Raw genomic sequence first — 18,553 nt, forward strand, 5'->3', positions numbered from 1 at the left:
GAACCTTCCTCCAGACTGCATGAATGTCATAAAAGAAGCTAGACATCCAACCACTAGGGCATGTTATGCAGCCATGTGGAAACGATTTGTAATATATTGTCACAACAACAATGTTAATCCTCTAGATGTGTCCATTCAACACATAATAGGATACTTACTGCATCTCCAAAGATGCAACTTAGCCTATACGTCTATTAGACTACATCTTGCTGCAATAGCAGCAAATCTGCAAAACAGGCAACACCTATCTCTATTCAAAAGGAAGAGGGGGGGACCAGGAGCATATTAGTGGTCCAGTGCCCGTGCTCCAGAAATACCAAGTAGTTAAACCAATAAAGGGGCACTGTTCCAGACTAGCTGAAAAACAAGGGGCTGTATGAAAATGGAAAGAGGTAGTGCTAGGTCGTGGATTCTGTGTTTAAAGTGAGACAAGTGCTTGGGAAGACAATTTTTGTCTCCTGTTGCCCTCACACACCCCGAAGGATGTTATGCTTCATCATCGGGCGGTTGCTCCTCGTTGGGCCGGCGGTGCAATGCCCCACGGGTCCCCCGAAGGGTTACTTTAGCGGAGATCTTTTGAGACAGCTGCCGTATGGTGCAAGTGGGTGTGTGGGTAGAGTCCTCAGGAAAGGTGCTGTTGTGCGTGTGAGTGAGTATTAAAACTACCTAAGGGCGTACCTCTAAAACTTTTCAATAAGACAGGCACCCTTGGTGAAATAAAAAAGGACCCGTAGGTCCGGGGTTACCCATGTAGGCGTAATGTGCCTAGGTAACAGAGTTAGGTCGACATATTTCACGCCTCAAGTGGCCCAAAGGGTCCCTGGCGTTTCTTCAGGATCGAAAATCAAGTGGTGATAAGTGTGGTGCACGATAGTGATTATTAATTTAAAAACAAGAGGGTTAATAATTGTCCTCTGAATAATCTGGGCGGTGGCCACTCTAAGTTAATAGTCAAATAGTGGCTACTGACAGTCCCCAGATGGTCATGACCAAGTTCAGGAAAAAGGGGAGAGACAAGACAGATGCAATGTAACTCATATAGATCAATGTGTTAATACGCCACACACTCCTTGCCAAAAGTTAGGGGTGGGACGTGTAGGTACAATATAGTAGAGACATGACGAACCACTAGAACACTCAAGTGCTGTGTCCCCGGCGTGCCTGAGAGTCACAGGCGCGGCCAGTCCGACACACCAGGCCGAGTAGCACTGAGTGTCACTTAAGCCGGGATGCCGTCCATCCACGTCCGACAAGAACAAACACCACGTGGGACTCAGCGCATCAAAGTGCTCATAGTCTGGTCCCAACACATAGTAACATATCAACCTCAAATCACTCTGTCATCTTTCCATGTTGCGCGGTGTTCGCGGGGTTAGCTGATGACAGTAGCACCGTCCATGCTGTGAACGTTCAAAAAGTGCTCCGTGCCATGAATCTATTGACTGGGCTGAACAGTTTTACGATTTAAATCACACTCTTACCTTAAGGAGCCCAGGTGATGCTCCATAAGCTTAGGCGTAGGGTGCCCACACCTTAGAAGGGCTACGGGGGGCATAAAATAAGAAGTAGTTACTTTCTTGGTCTAATGCTAATGCTCGTTCGCAGACTTACTTGGAAACAAGGGTTCTACCACCAGAGTCTCGTCGTCCATACTCACATAGGTGCTCCTGTGCCGGAACGTTTAACCTCCCCCGTCCTGACGCCTGCTTGTAAGACATCTTACTCGTGGCCAGCTCCGTATTAAATATTCCGCCCAATCTATGGACGGCATCCTCTTCCGGTGTGCTGAGTCACTGGCCAGTATCCTGCGCCTGCGTCAGGGTCTAGTGTGTTCTGGCGCATGCGCTGTGGATCAGTATCTGTTGGGAATGTAACCGTCTAGACTGCTAGCGATCCAATCTGCTGCGCCTGCGTATGAGTGTATATAGGCGCCTGCGCAGTGGGTCAATGTCTGTGAGTCAGGTATCTGAAGCCATTCGTCCGCTATACTACTGGCGGTCCATTCTGATTGTGCTGGCACGAGTGATATACCAGTCTCAAAGTATAAACGTCCAAGGGGACGGTGATATGTTGTACGTGAAATTTAGAGAATGAGAGTGGTAAGCCTTGGGACACTCGTGAACATTCTTGCTCATCACGTGTGTGTTGGGGCATTTTGGACATAGTTAGATATAAGCAAGAGCAAGGTAACAATAAAGATAAAGTTCCTCGTCAGATCATGATGAATCACATGCTGGGAGACTCCCACTGGGAGTCTGAGTGTATATTGGCTCCCACTGGGATGTCAAAAGAGCATTGCTATACTACATAGAGAGGACACAACCCTTTCGTAAGACAAAACAACTTTTTGTGTCTTTCTCACCACCACACAAAGGTAATTCCATTTCAAAATCTGGGATAGCTAGATAGATTGTCAAATGCATACAGATTTGTTACCACAAAGCTATACGTACGTTATCTGTTCCTCCTAAAGCCCACTCTACAAGAAAAATAGGGGCTTCAATGGCATTTTTAGGGAACATTCCCCTAGATGACATCTGCAGAGCAGCTACATGGTCTACACTGCACACATTCACAAAACACTATTGTGTAGATGTGCAAACCAAGCAACAAGCTAATGTGGGCCAGGCTGTTCTCAAAACATTATTCCAAACTACTGCAACAGATAGGGGTGGTCGCCGCTAGGGATGGATACTTCTATACAATCTATGCACAGTGTGCAATCTGTAGCTCATATGCCTCGAACGGAAAATGCTACTTACCAGTATGCATCTGTTCTTGGCATGTAGAGCTGCAGAGTTGCACACGCCCACCCGCCTCCCCGGCTACCCTTGTCTGTTCTAGTATTATCTTAATTAGGTGCAAATTGCATGGGCATCCTTCCTTTTCTTGCAAAGCTCCATCATTTCCCTAATGGCGAAAAACAATCTGGGGATGGAGCCGATGCCCATGCGCAATGTGGTCCAAAGGAGGAGTCACCTATCTCGTGACTTCCAAAGAACTTTTCAGGACAACAACAAACTGTAAACATCCGGGCCCAACACTAGGTGGCGATCTATGCACAGTGTGCAACTCTGCAGCCCTACATGCCCAGAACAGATGCATACTGGTAAGTAGCATTTTCCTTTTTCTTTTGTGGCCCAGAATTTTCCTTCCTCTAACTCCCTACAGCCCAGAGTTATGGCGTGTGTTGTAAGCATTTCTAACATAACTGGCTAACTTCAGTAATTTTATGTGTTTAGTTATTCGGTTTCAACTGGGAGGGTTCACTGCTACTTGTAATAATCTCTTACGGCCTTGTCCTTGGCACTGGCGTGCAGTAGCATATTTACTTAGGAAATTAGCCTCACGTTCGGCGGCTTCCTGGTGCAGTAATCCAGCTGCTGCTCTATGCGTTTCAAAGTATTCCTCAAATCTCACAAGACTCCGGCATGCTTGGAGAAGCATACACCTCGCATATATGCCTTGAATGCTTCCCAGTTAGTGGACCAGGACTGTACCGACATAACCCCTTAATTATTTCAAAATATTCAAGGATTGCATCAATGAGCCCTGTATGGAAGACATCATGTAGCAATGCCTGATTAGGAAACCTCCACTGCCTCTCACAGCCCTCAGGTCGTGGGACTCTAAGCTTCAGTACCACCGGGAGTGGTCATAAAGGGTTCTGGGAAGATGCTGGGATTCCCTATGCCAAGCCGCCAGGGCGGGGGACACTAACCAAAAATCCAATCTTTTCCAAGTGTGATGGGGTGCTGAATAATGAGTATATGATGAGTCCCCAGGTCGACAATGTCGCCACACATCAATGAGACCCAGTGTGTCTCACAACTGTAGTAGGGCGCAACGCGCTTGAGACCTCGTGTCAGCAGACCGCGACGTGCAGTCTCGAGTGGGGTCTAATAGGGGATTAAAGTCCCCGCCCATACAAATGTAGTCCACGTCTAACTGGAGAATTTGTGAGTGCTAAGTGTGAAAAAATCTTGATCGTCGATATTAGGCACATAAATGCATACAAACGCTATCTGTTGTCCGATTAAGTGCCTCACCACCATAGTGTAACGGCCATCCCTGTCTCTGCGAACCTGTGAGAATTGAAAAGGTAAGTGTTTATGTATGAGGACAGCAGTGCCTATAGCGTAATTGCTGTAATTCGCAAAATATCTGTGGGGGCCCCAGAAAGTTGCAAAGTGCATAGTTGTAGTCCTTGACAAGTGCGTTTCCTGAAGAAATGCTATGTCTACCTGGTGTCTTTGTAGGTAGTTTCATACCTGTTTTCCTTTTCTGGTATTATTTAATCCCCTGTTAAACACAAATAAAGCTACTCCTAATACAGTGACCGAAGGTGCTCCGAACCTAAGCTGTGAGTGTTGGCATCCCACAAAACGTGACGGACTGTCCTCACACACTACCAGGTGTCATGCTTCATCCTCGGCAGTCCTCGCCCTCTAGAAACTTGGTTTGGTAGAGGGCGGGCCTTCACCTGAAGACAGGGAGGCTCTTTTGAAGCTAAGTGGGGGCCCGTGATAAGTGAGTAAAGTTTAAAGACCATTACAGTTACCAATTACATTTTTAATTGTAAAGGTAGCTATATGGTATTAAATAATGTGGACAGTGAACATGGGGAAGTTATTGTCGCCTCACTGTAGTGAAGGAGGTCAACATGTTTCTGCCATTTGGCCCAGAAGGGTCCGAGGACATATATCAGGATCAATGAAAGGGCTCTGTTCTTACCAACCTTAGTGGTGATAAGATACCACTTGCTGGGATGACCTTTGTCAAACTCCACCTGGGAACAGGACTCCCATCAAGCCCTTGGTAAATCTCGAAAGTTCAGGAGGCAAACTATAATCGGCCTTGGTGGGGAACCAAGGTTAGGGTGGGGTCCGAGTGTGCGGTGCGCACTTTTAACTAAAATAGTTGAAGTGATCTTTGCCATATAAAGCTATTAGTAGGGTTTCAACAAAGCGATCCATGCGTCTAGTGTTGGCGGTCTCGGGAATGCCCAAAATGCGCACATCATTGCACCTACTCCTGGCCTCCAAATCTTCGTTCTTCATGGCTACAGTCTGCACGATTTTCTCCATTCAATCCAACCTCTGGGATGGACTGCCCAGCTCCGTCCTCTGGGTCTGACACCCTACCCTCCACAGTGTCTAAACGGCGCTTGTGTGTGTCCAGTCTGACCCCCATGGTGTCTAGTCACTTTTCCAAGGCGTTGAAGTAGCCTTCCAGGGTGCGAAACCCTGCCTGCAACTCAGACATGATGGCATCCGAGCTCAAGGAGGTATGTTCTGGACGGGCAGCTTCTGCACCCCCTTCTTGAGCCAGGTTCCACTGTCTTGTTGCTCGTTTTGGAAAATTGCAGTACCCGTTGCTTATGGTCTTTCCGCATCATGTCACGGTAAGTGCCCCCACCAAATGTTTGAGTGGCCTCTGAAGCGTAAAAAGAGCGTGGGTGTCACCAATGTAATGACAATAGCCAGCTACTTTATTATGATTCAGTGGAGGCACGATCAGACAATGCAGGCCTAGGCCCCAGGATCACAGGCTTATTTGGCTCCTTCAACACAAGGGTATAGCATACACAGTTCCTCTGGCCCAAGCAATCCATGCAACCTGGTAGAAATCAAGCATTGGCATGCATCATGGTGTGCCGTATAAAGTACAGGCCTGTAGAGCAAATGATGTCCGGCAACTCTCAGGTGCTGGGATGTTACTTTCCGCAGATCATCATGGGCTCTCCTTGCCCCAAGCGCAGCATGTAATTGTGACAGTGATGTCAGCACCTGTCCCGCGGCTCATTGGGCCTACCCTTCCCTACTTGAGCGGCCCGTCCAGCGGAGTGGCTGGCCCCCCTGGCTTACCCACTGCCCCTGTCGCTGCGGGGCCTCCAAGAGCAAAGCGGCCGGCTTACCTGTATGCTCCATGGGCCGGGTGAGCTGCACAGTATCTCTCTTCAGTCAGCCGCCACTCCGTAACTCCTAGGCAGTCCAGAGTGCGAGGGGTCTCAAAGTTGGCTCCGTCTGCCCGAACTAGGCCGTAACTGTTGCTGTACTTTGCCAATATGGTCTCGCCCTGTCTCAGGGCCTGGGTTGCACTCCTATATTTGAGGGGCCACCCCAGTTCGAGAAGCGCGTTGCCCACTGCAAAATTAAATGCGTCTTCGCTCTCCTCAGAGCACCACCGCCACAAGGCAGCGAGATGGTTTTCCACGGGCTCTCCGATGTGCGCACGCAGGCCTTTGGGAGACGTGCCCCCGTTGCCGATCACTCTTAAGTTGAGCACCGCTGCTTCCCCGGACACCACGGGGGCCTTATCCGCGAGCGGGCCCTTCACGGTATTGGTTTCTGTCACTCAGACAAAGGATGGCTCAGTATTTTTTACGGATTGGGCCAGAATGTCGGGAAAGTTTGCAGAGCTGTAATGCTACGCGGCCATCTTGGTCAGCAGCCTGGCCACGCCTCCCCATAGATTCACATGCTTGAATCATCTTCGTCGCTGTGGGAGTCCCACGGTAACATTTCTAAGCAATCAAAATCATAACCATAGTCTACAATGCAATGAACAGTCACTGCAATAGCCTACGTACCTTATTTTGTAAAAAAGAACCACATTTAAGTAATAACTAATCCGATGACAGCATCCTGTAGAACATTCCCAAGAGAGGCTGAGTTCCTCAGAATTGCGACTGCATGTCGTGTGACAGGGAGTTTTCCTGAGCTCTGCTCAGTATTTTCCTTCATTCAGCTAATTTTCTCCAGTTTCCAGAAAACCAGGTTGGATTCTTCTAAGACGGGCTCTCCAGATCGTGTGAGTCTTGCTGTAAGAAGAGACTTTATGCTGAAGATCTCCATAAAACTGCATTTATTGCTTATATCTTAAGCATAAAGTAAAGGACTGCAAAATTTGTATAAGCTTTTCAACCACAACCCTAAAGACAGAGATGGTAGGTTGTTGACTTGGTTACAGAGACTTAAAAGTAAATCTGATGTTGTCTCTGAGGATGAGGGAAGTAGTACCTCTCCCATCTCTCTGGAAAAACATAAAAGGAGGTAGAGGTCACAGGAATCTCCTGAAGGCCATAAGAAGTCTCGCATTGAGGCTCCAAACTCCTCACAAAAATGAAAGCGTACATTTCCTATTGAGGAGAAATCCCATTTGGCCTCAAAACATGAAAAAAACCTCTTCAGAACCTTCTGTAGTGAAGATTAGATCACTAAAAAACCATTGTCGACGACACCGTCTTCGAGGTCATCGTCCACGTTAGAGTCCCCATCGGGAGCATTTCTCCTTTATCGTCGTCGGCGCTCGTTGTTTGAAAAGCCCCCATCGGTGGGAGCATCACATCTGGCACCGTCCATGGCGGCTCCATTGACGATGATTTTACCATCGGAGAAGGTACCTTCTCCGCCGATGAGTTCCTCGTCAAAGATTACAGCACTGTCGATGACTACATCTTTGTTGACAACAACATCCTCATCGACAACACTTGCTCCATCAACAACCACTTCCTCGTCGTATTCGATGACGACTACTACAGCAACAACAGTGTGTGCATCAGCCTCATTGACAGAGGTGACCTCGTCGTTGATTCCCATCATATCGTCGTCAACGGCACAATCACCGCTACCGTCGGCAAAACTGACAATGCTACCTGCTTTCCCCAGCATTAAAAGACCTTCAACATTGCAGTTCACTCCTTATATCTATTGTCGACATTCTCGTCAATGACACAGTCGATGAGACGTTTTCTTCAAAATCCTACTGTGGTTTCACCTCTACCTCCTGCAACTTTCTTGGAAGACTCAGATGATGATGGTCTGTTTGGCCCTTTCACACAGTCCTTCTCAACTTCATGTAAAATATCAGGAAGATGATGATGAATATGAGGACTATTATCAGCAGGAATTTCATCACCAACATGCCAAGACATTACAGCATATGGAGCCTGCCGAAATCTTTTTTGAGTCTTATGACTCCTGGCATACGAGGTATGTCCAATCAACAGACCCGGTTTAAGCCGTGCGAGGCCTGTAACCGCCTGATGGTGGTTACGGACCCCCACCTCGTGTGCCTTTGGTGGTTGGAGTGCGACCGCAACCCAAAGTTGTGCTCAGACTCCTGGGCCGTGAATGCAAAGTCTTTGTGGGAGTTGTTCCGAATGTTGTTGGAGGCTCAGAAGTCTGATCCGCATCGCTCGAGATCCCTGTCGAGAGAAAGGTCTCGGGATCGGTCACAGAGCCACCACCATCATTTATTCTCCAAGTCTTTGAGGTCTTTGGGTACATCGAAGCACAAGAAGAAGGCGAAGTAGCAGCATCACTCTTCACCTTCTCCCCCTCCGGTCGGCCGACGCGACGTGGGACTCGCTCATCCCAGCTCCAGCTCCAACTTTGGAGCCTGTTCCAGGACTTCTCCGAGCGTCCCTCCTTTTCCCGGTGCCAGAGCGTCCCCTGCCTAGCTTTCTACGATGCGCTTCATGGCATCTTTGTACAGCCCGACTCCGCTGGCACACTTTCAGGCCCGCGGACTCGGTTGGGAGCCCTGAGATTCCGATGCTGGCAGTCCTGCCCCCGACTTCAGCCTCACCCCCGACTTGGACCTGGCGCCCGACCGAGGTCGGAACCGGCACGTTTGTGCCACTGTTCATCCCTAGTGTTCCTTTTAGGCCTGATTGGTGACCAGAGGAGGGTGAGGAGGACTGGGAAGGGGGTCTGTTGTACCTTTAGCTGACCAACTTGATGAGTCGGACTGGCGAGAGGACCTGGGTGACACCAGTGGTCTGGATACCTACCCAGACCTTGGCATTCTTTCTCCCCCTACCGTGGCTACGGAAGAGGGAGCGTCATATGCAGTGGTGTTGCGTAGGGAAGCTGAGGCCTTGAGCCTGGAGCTTCGTACTGTGGCAGTCAGGACTTACCTACTGACAGAAGTGCTTCAAGCGGGGACTTCTTATGAACCCCTTCTGCCTGTCAATGAATTCCTCAAGGACGTCCTTCTGGGCACTTGGTCCACGCCCAACGCCATCACCCGGCCCCGGGCGACCCACTTTTCCTCTCCCAACACCAGACCCCCGAGAGCTTGGTGGTCGAAGCCTCGTCCTCTAAGGGCGCATTCCCTACTGCTCCCCCAGATAGGGAATGCGAAAAGCTGCACCATCTTGGTACAAAGATGTTTTCTTGCTTAGTGCTGCGGTCTGTGAATACTTCATGCCTCTTGGGCCATCATACCTATACAGTGTGGGATATGGTTGCGCAAGTGCTGCCACAGTGCCCAGAGTAGGCCTGGGCTGTTCTCACCCTCGCAGTGGCAGAGGGTAGAGACCCAGCCAAATACACAATAAGATATGGGCGGAATACCGCCAATTCACTGGGCGGATGGTTTCCACGTCAGTAGCCCTGAGGCGCTACGCCTGGTTGAGGACGTCTGGTTCTTCTGGGGATGTCCAATCCACCTTACTGGACATGTCCTTTGATAGCTGTTGCCTTTTTTGGTGTTAAGGCAGACTCAGCACTCAAATGCTTTAAGGATTTTGGGGCCGCAGCCAGATCCTTTGGCCTCGCGGCGACCTCTCGCCCCATGTATTCTGCTTTTCTCCCCTTTCGTGGCTACGGAAGGGGTGCCCCACCACATTCGGCCCAGTCTAGCCACCGGTTCATGCAAGCTGCCGAGCCTGTGCGTGGCTGCGGATGTGGGACCCAGCAACTTCGCGGGTCTGGGGGCCCGCAGGCAGGCCAGTCCATCCATAACCCCTTGCAGCGGCCTCCAAACCCTCCTAGTCTGACCTTTCAGGGCCACCAGAGGCCAGTGGGCGGCAGGATTCGCCATCATCTCCCCCACTGTCACACCATCACGTCGGACAGGTAGGTTTTGCAGATAGTCTGAAGGGACTACTCCCACCCCTTCAAGGCTACTCCTCCCTCCATGCCACCATCCTTCCATTGCATGTCAGAGGATCACTTGGCCCTTTTCTGCCAGGAAGTTGCAGCTCTCTTGACCAATGAAGCTATTGAAAGGGTCCCTGTGCCTGAGTAGGTTGTGATTGCTACTCCCACTGCTTTCTGGTACCCAAAAAGGACAAAGGCTTACGTCCTATTTTACACCCCAGGGCCCTCAACCGTGTCCTCCGGAAGGAGAAGTTCAAGATGCTCGTGTTGGCTCAGGTCCTATCTGCCCTCGACCCCGGAAACTGGATGCTAGCCTTGGACTTGCAGGATGCATATTTCCATATCCCTTTCCTGTCAGCCCACAGGTGTTACCATCGGTTCACGGTAGGCCACAAGCATTTTCAATTTACTGTTCTCCCTTTGGCCTTACCAACGCCCCTTGGTGTTCATGAAAGTGATGGCGGTGTTCACAGCTCATCTGCGCAGATCAGGGATTCCCGTCTTCCCCTATCTCAACGACTGGTTGTTGAAGGTGAGCTAACCACAGGCTGTCTTCTCCCACCTCCAGACTACAGCGGACCTCCTGCATTCGCTGGGGTTTACTATCAGCATGCCGAAGTCACACCTGACTTCGTCTCAGAAGCTCCTTTTCATCGGAGCAGTTCTGGATATGGTGCAGTTTCGGGCTTATCCTCCCGGACAGCCAATCTGGGCTATAATACCGATGTTTCAGCCTCTATCCCGGATTTCGGTTAGAATGACTATGAGGCTGCTGGGCCTCATGGCCTCCTGCTGGTGGATCATGCCAGGTGGCATATGCGGGCTCTGCAATGGGACCTGAATTCCAGTGGGCGCAGCATCAGGGCAATTTTCCAATGTCATCTAGATCTCGGATGGGACTGCACGTAAATTGCAGTGGTGGTAAACTAACCAAGAATGGGTCAGCAGCAGATTCCTCTCCCTTCCCCAACCAGAGCTGACAGTGGTGACCGATGCGTCACTCCTGGGATGGGGCGGCCACCTAGGTGAGGCGGTGATCAGAGGTCTCCGGCGGAGTCGGGCCTCCACATCAACCTTTTGGAGCTCCGGGCGATTCGTCTGACACTGAAGGCATTCCTTCCCTCTATCAAAGGCAGAGTAGTGCTAGTGTTCACAGAAAACACCACTGCCATGTGATACTACAACAAACAGGGCGGGTGGGGTCGTGGACCTATGTCAAGAGGCTGTTCGCCTTTGGACATGGCTGGAACATCAGGGCATGCCCCCGGTGTTTCAACACCTGGCTGGTCCTCTGTGCGACAGGGCGAACAAGCTCAGCCGTCTGTGCATGATGGTTCACGAATGGCGTCTTCACTCAGAGGTGGTACAAGGTCTCTTTCAGCAGTGGGGAGAGCCTTGGTGAGATCTGTTTAGCACCGAAGAGATCACGCAGTGTCAGCAGTTCTGCGCATTGGAATTTCCTAGGCGTCTCTCGCTTGGCCTAGCTTTTTATCGCTAGTGGAGCTCCGGCCTCCTGTATGCCTTTCCACTTGTACCACTTCTGACCAGAGTGCATTAGAAGATCAAGCGCGACCGGGCCCAAGTCATTCTTGTGGCTCCGGACTGGGCACGAAGAGTCTGGTACCCCGAGCTCTTGAGCATGGCCATCGGTCCTCCGATCAGACTGCCTCTTCGGAAGGATCTTCTGTCGCAGCAGCAGGGGTCGGTCCTCCACCCTAACCTGTCCAGCCTCCACCTCCTTGCGTGGAGATTAAGCGGCGGCAGTTGACAGCTTTTGACCTTCCACCTGAAGTCTGTAATGTCATCTGACATCTGGCATGGATGGATTTAACCCAGATCTCTTGAGTGGGATGAATGTTTTGATTTGTTCTGCATTCCGTCCATCAATTGTGTGTCTTTTGCTTTATAGCCCTAAGTGCGCCGGGTATGCCCAGACGTGGGTCCCGGGCTCACTGTGCCACTAGATTCAAGTCATCCTGGCTGATGAGGGGTAAAACCCCGAAACCGGTCCTAGGATGCTTGTTTCCTGTCCAGGTATGACCTGGCTGGGCAGTTAGGCTGGACTGTTCCCATAAGGCACAGGGTCAAGCGTGATTTGCATATGGCCAGGTCTAAACTGGGGTGGCATGGTGAGCAAAATAATTATGGATGTAACCCAGAACTCTTGACTGGGGGTGAACGTTTCTATGTGTTCCTTATTCCGTCCATCAATTGTGTGTCATCTATTGATTCAAGCATGTGAATCTATGAAAGCTCCAATGCTGGAGAAGAAAATGAGTTACTTACCTGTAACTGAGGTTCTTCAGATTGGTATCTTTCATAGATTCTCATGCGACCCAACCTCCTCCACTGAGAGGTTTCTCTTATTTCCTCAAGTATATTACTTCACACTTGTGCTTGAAAATCTGAGGAACTCAGCCTCTCTTGGGAGTGTTCTGCAGGGTGCTGTCACCTGATTGGTTATTACTTAAATGTGGTTCTTTTTTACAAGAAGGTAGTTATGCTATTGCAGTGACTGTTCATTGCATTGTAGCCTATGGTTATGATTTTGACTGCTTTGAAATGATAGTGTGGAACTCCCACAGCGACGACTTGGAATATTCAAGCATGTGAATCTATGAAAGATGCCAATACAGGCGAACTGTAGTTACCGGTATGTAACTTATTTCCTTATCTGCAACGGAGTTCCTCTTGATTCTAAAATAAAATAACAAAGTAATTACTTTTTATATAAAACAATTGTTCTTGGATTCAGTCTTTGAGTGTATGCTGAGGTGTGTATAACAAATGCTTAACACAGTCCTCTAATACGCCTGACTGCTCAACCACACTACCACAAATAGAGCTTTTAGTATTAAGTACTTAATCCTCTATAAGCCTCTGGGGATCCACTGGACTCTGTGCACACTATACCTTACTTTGGTATAGTATATACAGAGCCAGCTTCCTACACATGGCACTTTGCTGAAAGACGTGGCAGCACTGCAAGGTTTTAAGAGCTGAGACCTTATTGGCATTTCCCAATTGGTTGACGTCTGGTTCAGGACATACATACATTCTTTTCAGGACCTCCAAACCACTTACACCCTTGCCCATACTCAATTTGATAAATACCTCCAACTCCGTCACGCACTTCACACTCATGTCCTGGAAACTGATACCCTCCCAGAGTTTAGTCCACTTGAGGCCAAACTTCTTATGGGCAACTTAGGCCATGGTAAAATCTCCCAAATGTATTGTACCTTGATAATCAATGACCCCAGCACATTGAACCATCTCAGAACCCAATGGAAGGGCTCGCTGGGCTCTATCGAGGATGAGGACTGTAAGGATGCACTGATGTCTCCCAGGGTGCTCACTATCTCTATTAGACTGGGGCTGATTCAAACATACTATCTTTTTTTTTTTGCAGAGTTTTATATAGCGCGAACTAGAACCGAACCGAATCAGTTATCAGAGCGCTTTACATAGCACCTGTTACGTTACATGAGGACACACTTTCATTTTAGGCACGGGGAGATTAAAGATCCGATGTAGGTCGGTCGGTAACCGCCGAAAATCTGTATTTTCGGCCGTTACCGATCGGTATCGAGCCATCGGGATGTAGCAGTCCGAAAACCGCCCAAATCGGTGATAATACCGATTCGGAAAAGTTACCGATTCGTTAGAATACCGAATCGGAAAATACACAGAATCGGTAAATATACCGAATCGTTAACAAACCGATTCGGTAAAAATAGGGAATCGGAAAAATCACCGATTCGGTAGAATACCGAATCGGAAAAAACACCGATTCGGAAAAAAATACCGATTCGGTAAAGTCACCGATTCGGTAAAATTACCGATTCGGTGTAAATCCGATTCTGTGTGAAAAACTGAAGATTGAGATGTAGGAAAGCTCTGAAATACCGCATTAGCTTCAAATTCGGTATTTAAGAGTCTGTAGTTACCATAGATTGGAATCAGGTGGTAACCAGGTGCAACCTATAAAAATGGACCCAAAATGCAATTCTTCTTGCACCATGGCGGCATTTTATGTCATTGCAAGACGGCTACGGCTACAGCAGGAAGGAGAGAGGGAATGGCAGAGAGAGGAGCAGGTGTATAGACAGCGGATCACCCTGTTCATGCTGACAGATGCAGAGATCCTACAGAGGTACAGGCTGGACCCAGAGACCATCTTAGAGCTCATTAGGGACCTCAAACCCCTGTTGCAGCACACCACCCCAAGGGCACACGCAATCCCAGTGCACGTGCAGGTGCTATGCAGCTATCAAAGTGTAGTTGCTGTGGCAGGAGGGGTGACCCAGAGCTGCCTGTCAAGGTTCTTCCACAAGTTCCTTGACGCCATGATACAAAGGATGGACCAATACATTTCCTTCCCTGCAACCCATGCAGAACTGGTACAGACAAAAGCAGACTTCTACCAGATGGCAAGATTCCCCCACATCATTGGCTGCATAGATGGCACACACATTCCGATTTGCCCCCCTGGTGACACGGAATACGTATACCGCAATCGGAAGTCACGGCACACCATAAATGTGCAGGTGATTTGTAATGCTAAGTGTGTCATCACTAACCTGGTTGCAAAATTTCCAGGGAGTACCCACGACTCCTACATCTTTCAAAATAGCGGAATTTATGCACGGCTGACGGCAGGGGAATTTGGTGAAGGATACCTCCTAGGTAAGACACAGTGTCAGACCCCCATAACCTAAATAGCAGTGTGAAGTACATGTATGCATGTGAGTAATGTTACCCCTTTTCCTTCTAGGCGACAGTGCATATGCCCTCCGCTCATTCATTCTCACCCCCTACCTCACCCCCTCAACACCCAGCCAAAGGAGGTATAACCGTGCGCACAAAAGCACAAGGAATGTAGTAGAACGGACCTTCGGCATCTGGAAAAGCAGGTTCAGATGCTTGCACAAGAGCGGAGGTGCAAGGCAATATACCCCATCACCTGCTGCAAGATGATTGCTGTCTGTGCAATGTTGCACAACCTTGCGGTCAAGAAGGGCACAGAGGTAGAGTTGTCTGACTACGAGGACCCTGACGATGACATTGCTGTGCCACAAACACAACCTGCTGGAGTGTCTACACCAAGTGATGGCAGGTTCAGACGTGAGGAAATAACAGACAACTATTTCTGAGTGAGTACAGATGCACAGACACGTTATGGATGTGAAGAAATGCAAAATTTTAATTTTTGGTACAACGTTACAGCACTGATGTGCAACAAATGAAATTATTAACTACAATGTGGGGACAGGGAATGGGCCGGGTTGCCTCACCCACACTGGCAGTGTCATTTCCTGCTGCGCTTTGCAGACCCACTGGGATGCGGCTCCCCCCCTTCTGCATGTCCGGCTGCCTCTGCGGAGCGCCTGGAGCTCCGGCGCGGCTTGGACACTGCGCTGGCCGGACTGCTGCGGCTGCTGCTGTCCCCAGCCTCGGCCACGTCCAGGGCAGGATTCACCACTACGTTGGATATGAGGAGTGTCTCCATGGCACTGGTGATGCGGGCCATGCCCCTGGTCACCTCCGCAGTGTTTTGAGTGAGGCACTGTTCCATATTTGACCCTCGGCGGCATAGCAGGGCTGTTGCTGCGGCAAGACGGTTAATTGCCCGGTTTTGTACACAGGCATCCCTGCGCCTTGTGTGCTCATTCTCCTCCATCTTGGCACACAGCTGTGTTATGGCAGTTGTTATGCGACCCATTCCTGTTGCAATTGCCCGGTTACTTGCCACAAACTCAGCAAATCCCTTTGTCATTTCCCCCATCTGCAGGTTGTGTTCACGCAATTGCCGGTGGCAAGCGAGGATGGACTTGGCCTGCATCCGCTGGATCCGCACCATGCTCCCCTCAAGCCCTTGGAAGACGGTGCCCTCCCGTGATGGAATTGCACTGCTGGAAGTGCATGGGCAGCGGAGATTGGTGCTGGTCTGCTGGGTGGCCTGCTGTGCCACAGGTGTGGGTGCTGGCCGCCTGACCCGCAGCTCCCTCCATGATGGTCAATGGGGCCACAATACTCCTCCTGGCTGGAGCTGTGGCAGGTGCTGGCTGGGACCGTGTGGGTGAGTTCTCTGGTGAGAACTGCAATGGTGGGGATTGTGACAATTGGGGGGAGTGGTGAAATAAGAGGGCATGTCCTGAGTCATCCTCATTGGCCAATTTCACTGCTGTCCTCCACCTCCTGCGAGGCATCCATGCTGCTTGGCCCTGCCACCGCAGTGTCCACTGTTGCTGGAGCTGACACTTGTGCAGCTGCTGCTCCACTACCTGATGGCGCCCCTAGGAATAAAGTAGCATTTGTCAACTGAGCGGAAATGTCTTACTGTCAACACAATAAATGCATTGCACATGTCATTTTCATTACTCTGATTCTTTCTTAAAGTGCATTGCAGTTTAATGTGCACTGTAAATAGTTCCTACATTGGCTGTCTACATATCCCATCATGCATTGCTCATGTATTTTGCTAGTAGTACTGGACTGGGGTTTGGCTGTACATTGGGGCCAATGGAGAGGTGTCTGGTAGGGTGTGTCATGCTGTGCATGCTTCTTACCTTTTGCTTTGGCTCTGGCTGAGCTGTCCATGTCCCCAACTCCAACCACACTCTCCGTCTCAATCGTTGTGGACACCAGTTCCTCCAGTTCAGTGAGGGGGGGCGCGGGGTTCCTGCCTCCACCGGTCAGTCCTGCCTGCTTGTGGAGCTCCGCCAATTTCCTCTTGGTGAGGCTCCGGATATCATAAAACCTCTTCTTGAGGTCATCCATGCTCCTGGGGGTCACACCGACAGCATTGACCCTCTCACTGACGGCACTCCACAGTTTCCTCTTTGTAGACTCAGGGACTGTGAGGGACAGCCTCCCATACAGCTGCCTGTGGACCCTCACCACCTGCTCCACCAATACTTGCAGCTCCATGCTGCTGAACTTCACCTTGCGCTTTCTCTCAGCCTTCTGGCTCTCAGAGCTGCTTGCCATTTCCACTGTGTTCAAAAATCTCCAACCACTCTCTCTGCTGCTCACTCTCCCTGCTCAGCTCTGGCTGCCTCTCCAGAAAGTTCTGATGAGTTGCACCTGCCTGGGTTGCCACTCCCTGCTAGGGTGGGGGAGGGTGCTTCCACCTCATTGGCTGCTTTCGTTAGTTTCACTTTTCCTTGCTTGCCGATTCCGTGTTTACCGATTCGGTATTTACCTAATCGGTATTTATACCGATTCGGTAAATACCGAATCGGTAAATACCGAATCGGTTTTGCCAATGCATTCCTATGGGCCTTTTGGGCCATACGGTTGTATTGTCATTACCGAATCGGTATCTACCGATTCGGTCAATACCGATTCGGTAAGTGTCGAAACACAATACCGAATGTTTTTTTTCTCTACATCTCATTTTCCGATTTCAGAATACCGATTCGGTAAAAATCGGTATTTTAAAATCGGTAAATGACTTTTACCTACATCGGGCCCTAAGTGATTTGCCCAGAATCACAGGGGGTTTTTGGCGTCGTTACCGAGACTCGAACCCAGATCCCCAGGTCCGAGGTCGAGCGCCTTCGCCGTTTTATTATGCCTACCTCTTCCCAGCATGAATGCACGCGTGGGATTACTTCCAGATCCCTTCTGCCACCTTTGTGGGATGGACCCAGCCGATTTCTTTCATGTGTTATGGTCCTGCTCTTTAATTAAAAACTATTGGTCAGCTGGCCACATAGAAACCCGCACCCTCCCATCCCAGGCAGTCACGGAACTTGAAGCAGACCTTACGGCCGACGAACTGCAGTCTGCTATAGGAACCCTGCAATCTGGGAAGGCGATGGGCCCTAACGGGATCCCCATAGAATGGTATAAGCTCATGTCTGACACACTAAGTGCACCACTGTTGGCCATGTATAATGATAGCCTGAAGGCCACTATGCTCCCGCTTGACCAGCGCATAGCAACGATTGTGGTGATTCCCAAGCCAGGTAAATCCCCAACAGAGTGTACCTCATATCGCCCAATATCCCTCCTCAATGCGGAAACCAAAATCTATGCAAAAATACTAGCGAATCAACTAATGCCCCACCTTCATAAGCTGATCCACCTGGATCAATCTGGCTTTATGCCACACCGAAACACCGCTCTTAACCTCCGGCGGGTACATGGGATACTGGCGCGTGCTCCGACACTTTCGGAGCCTACAGTGATAATGTCACTAGACGCCAAAATGGCTTTCGATCTGGTGAAATGGCAATACCTCTTTGCGGTCCTCAAACATATGGGCTTCGGCCCTAAAGTTCAGGCCTGGATACGACTTCTTTACGCTGAACCAGTGGCCCAGATAGAAGCCAATGGTCATATATCACGTACTATACGGCTTGCCAGGGGAACACGCCAGGGCTGCCCGTTGTCGCCGTTGTTGTTTGCATTGGCGCTGGAACCATTGGCCACTTTAATTAGAGCAACCCCATTACTGAAAGGCATTCGTTGGACGGAGGGATGGGAAGATCGTATCTCCCTCTATGCCGACGACATGCTGCTCTACCTGACGGATCCTGATCATAGTATACCTGAACTTCTTGAACTCTGCAATACACATGGGCACACATCAGGATACAGGATAAACTGGTCCAAATCGGTACTATTCATCTTACAAGGTCCAGATCCTTCAC

The 18,553-nt window shown here is 49.8% G+C and overlaps 1 protein-coding gene across 2 annotated transcripts in view; it reads left to right on the forward strand.

Annotated features, from left to right (window-relative positions):
- The window catches only part of FNDC3A (fibronectin type III domain containing 3A), a 1,256,364-nt gene that overhangs the window by 904,224 nt on the left and 333,587 nt on the right, over window positions 1-18,553 (forward strand). The window lies entirely within an intron of this gene.

Source organism: Lissotriton helveticus, chromosome 8 (genome assembly GCF_964261635.1).
Source record: "Lissotriton helveticus chromosome 8, aLisHel1.1, whole genome shotgun sequence".
Classification (NCBI taxonomy): domain Eukaryota; kingdom Metazoa; phylum Chordata; class Amphibia; order Caudata; family Salamandridae; genus Lissotriton; species Lissotriton helveticus.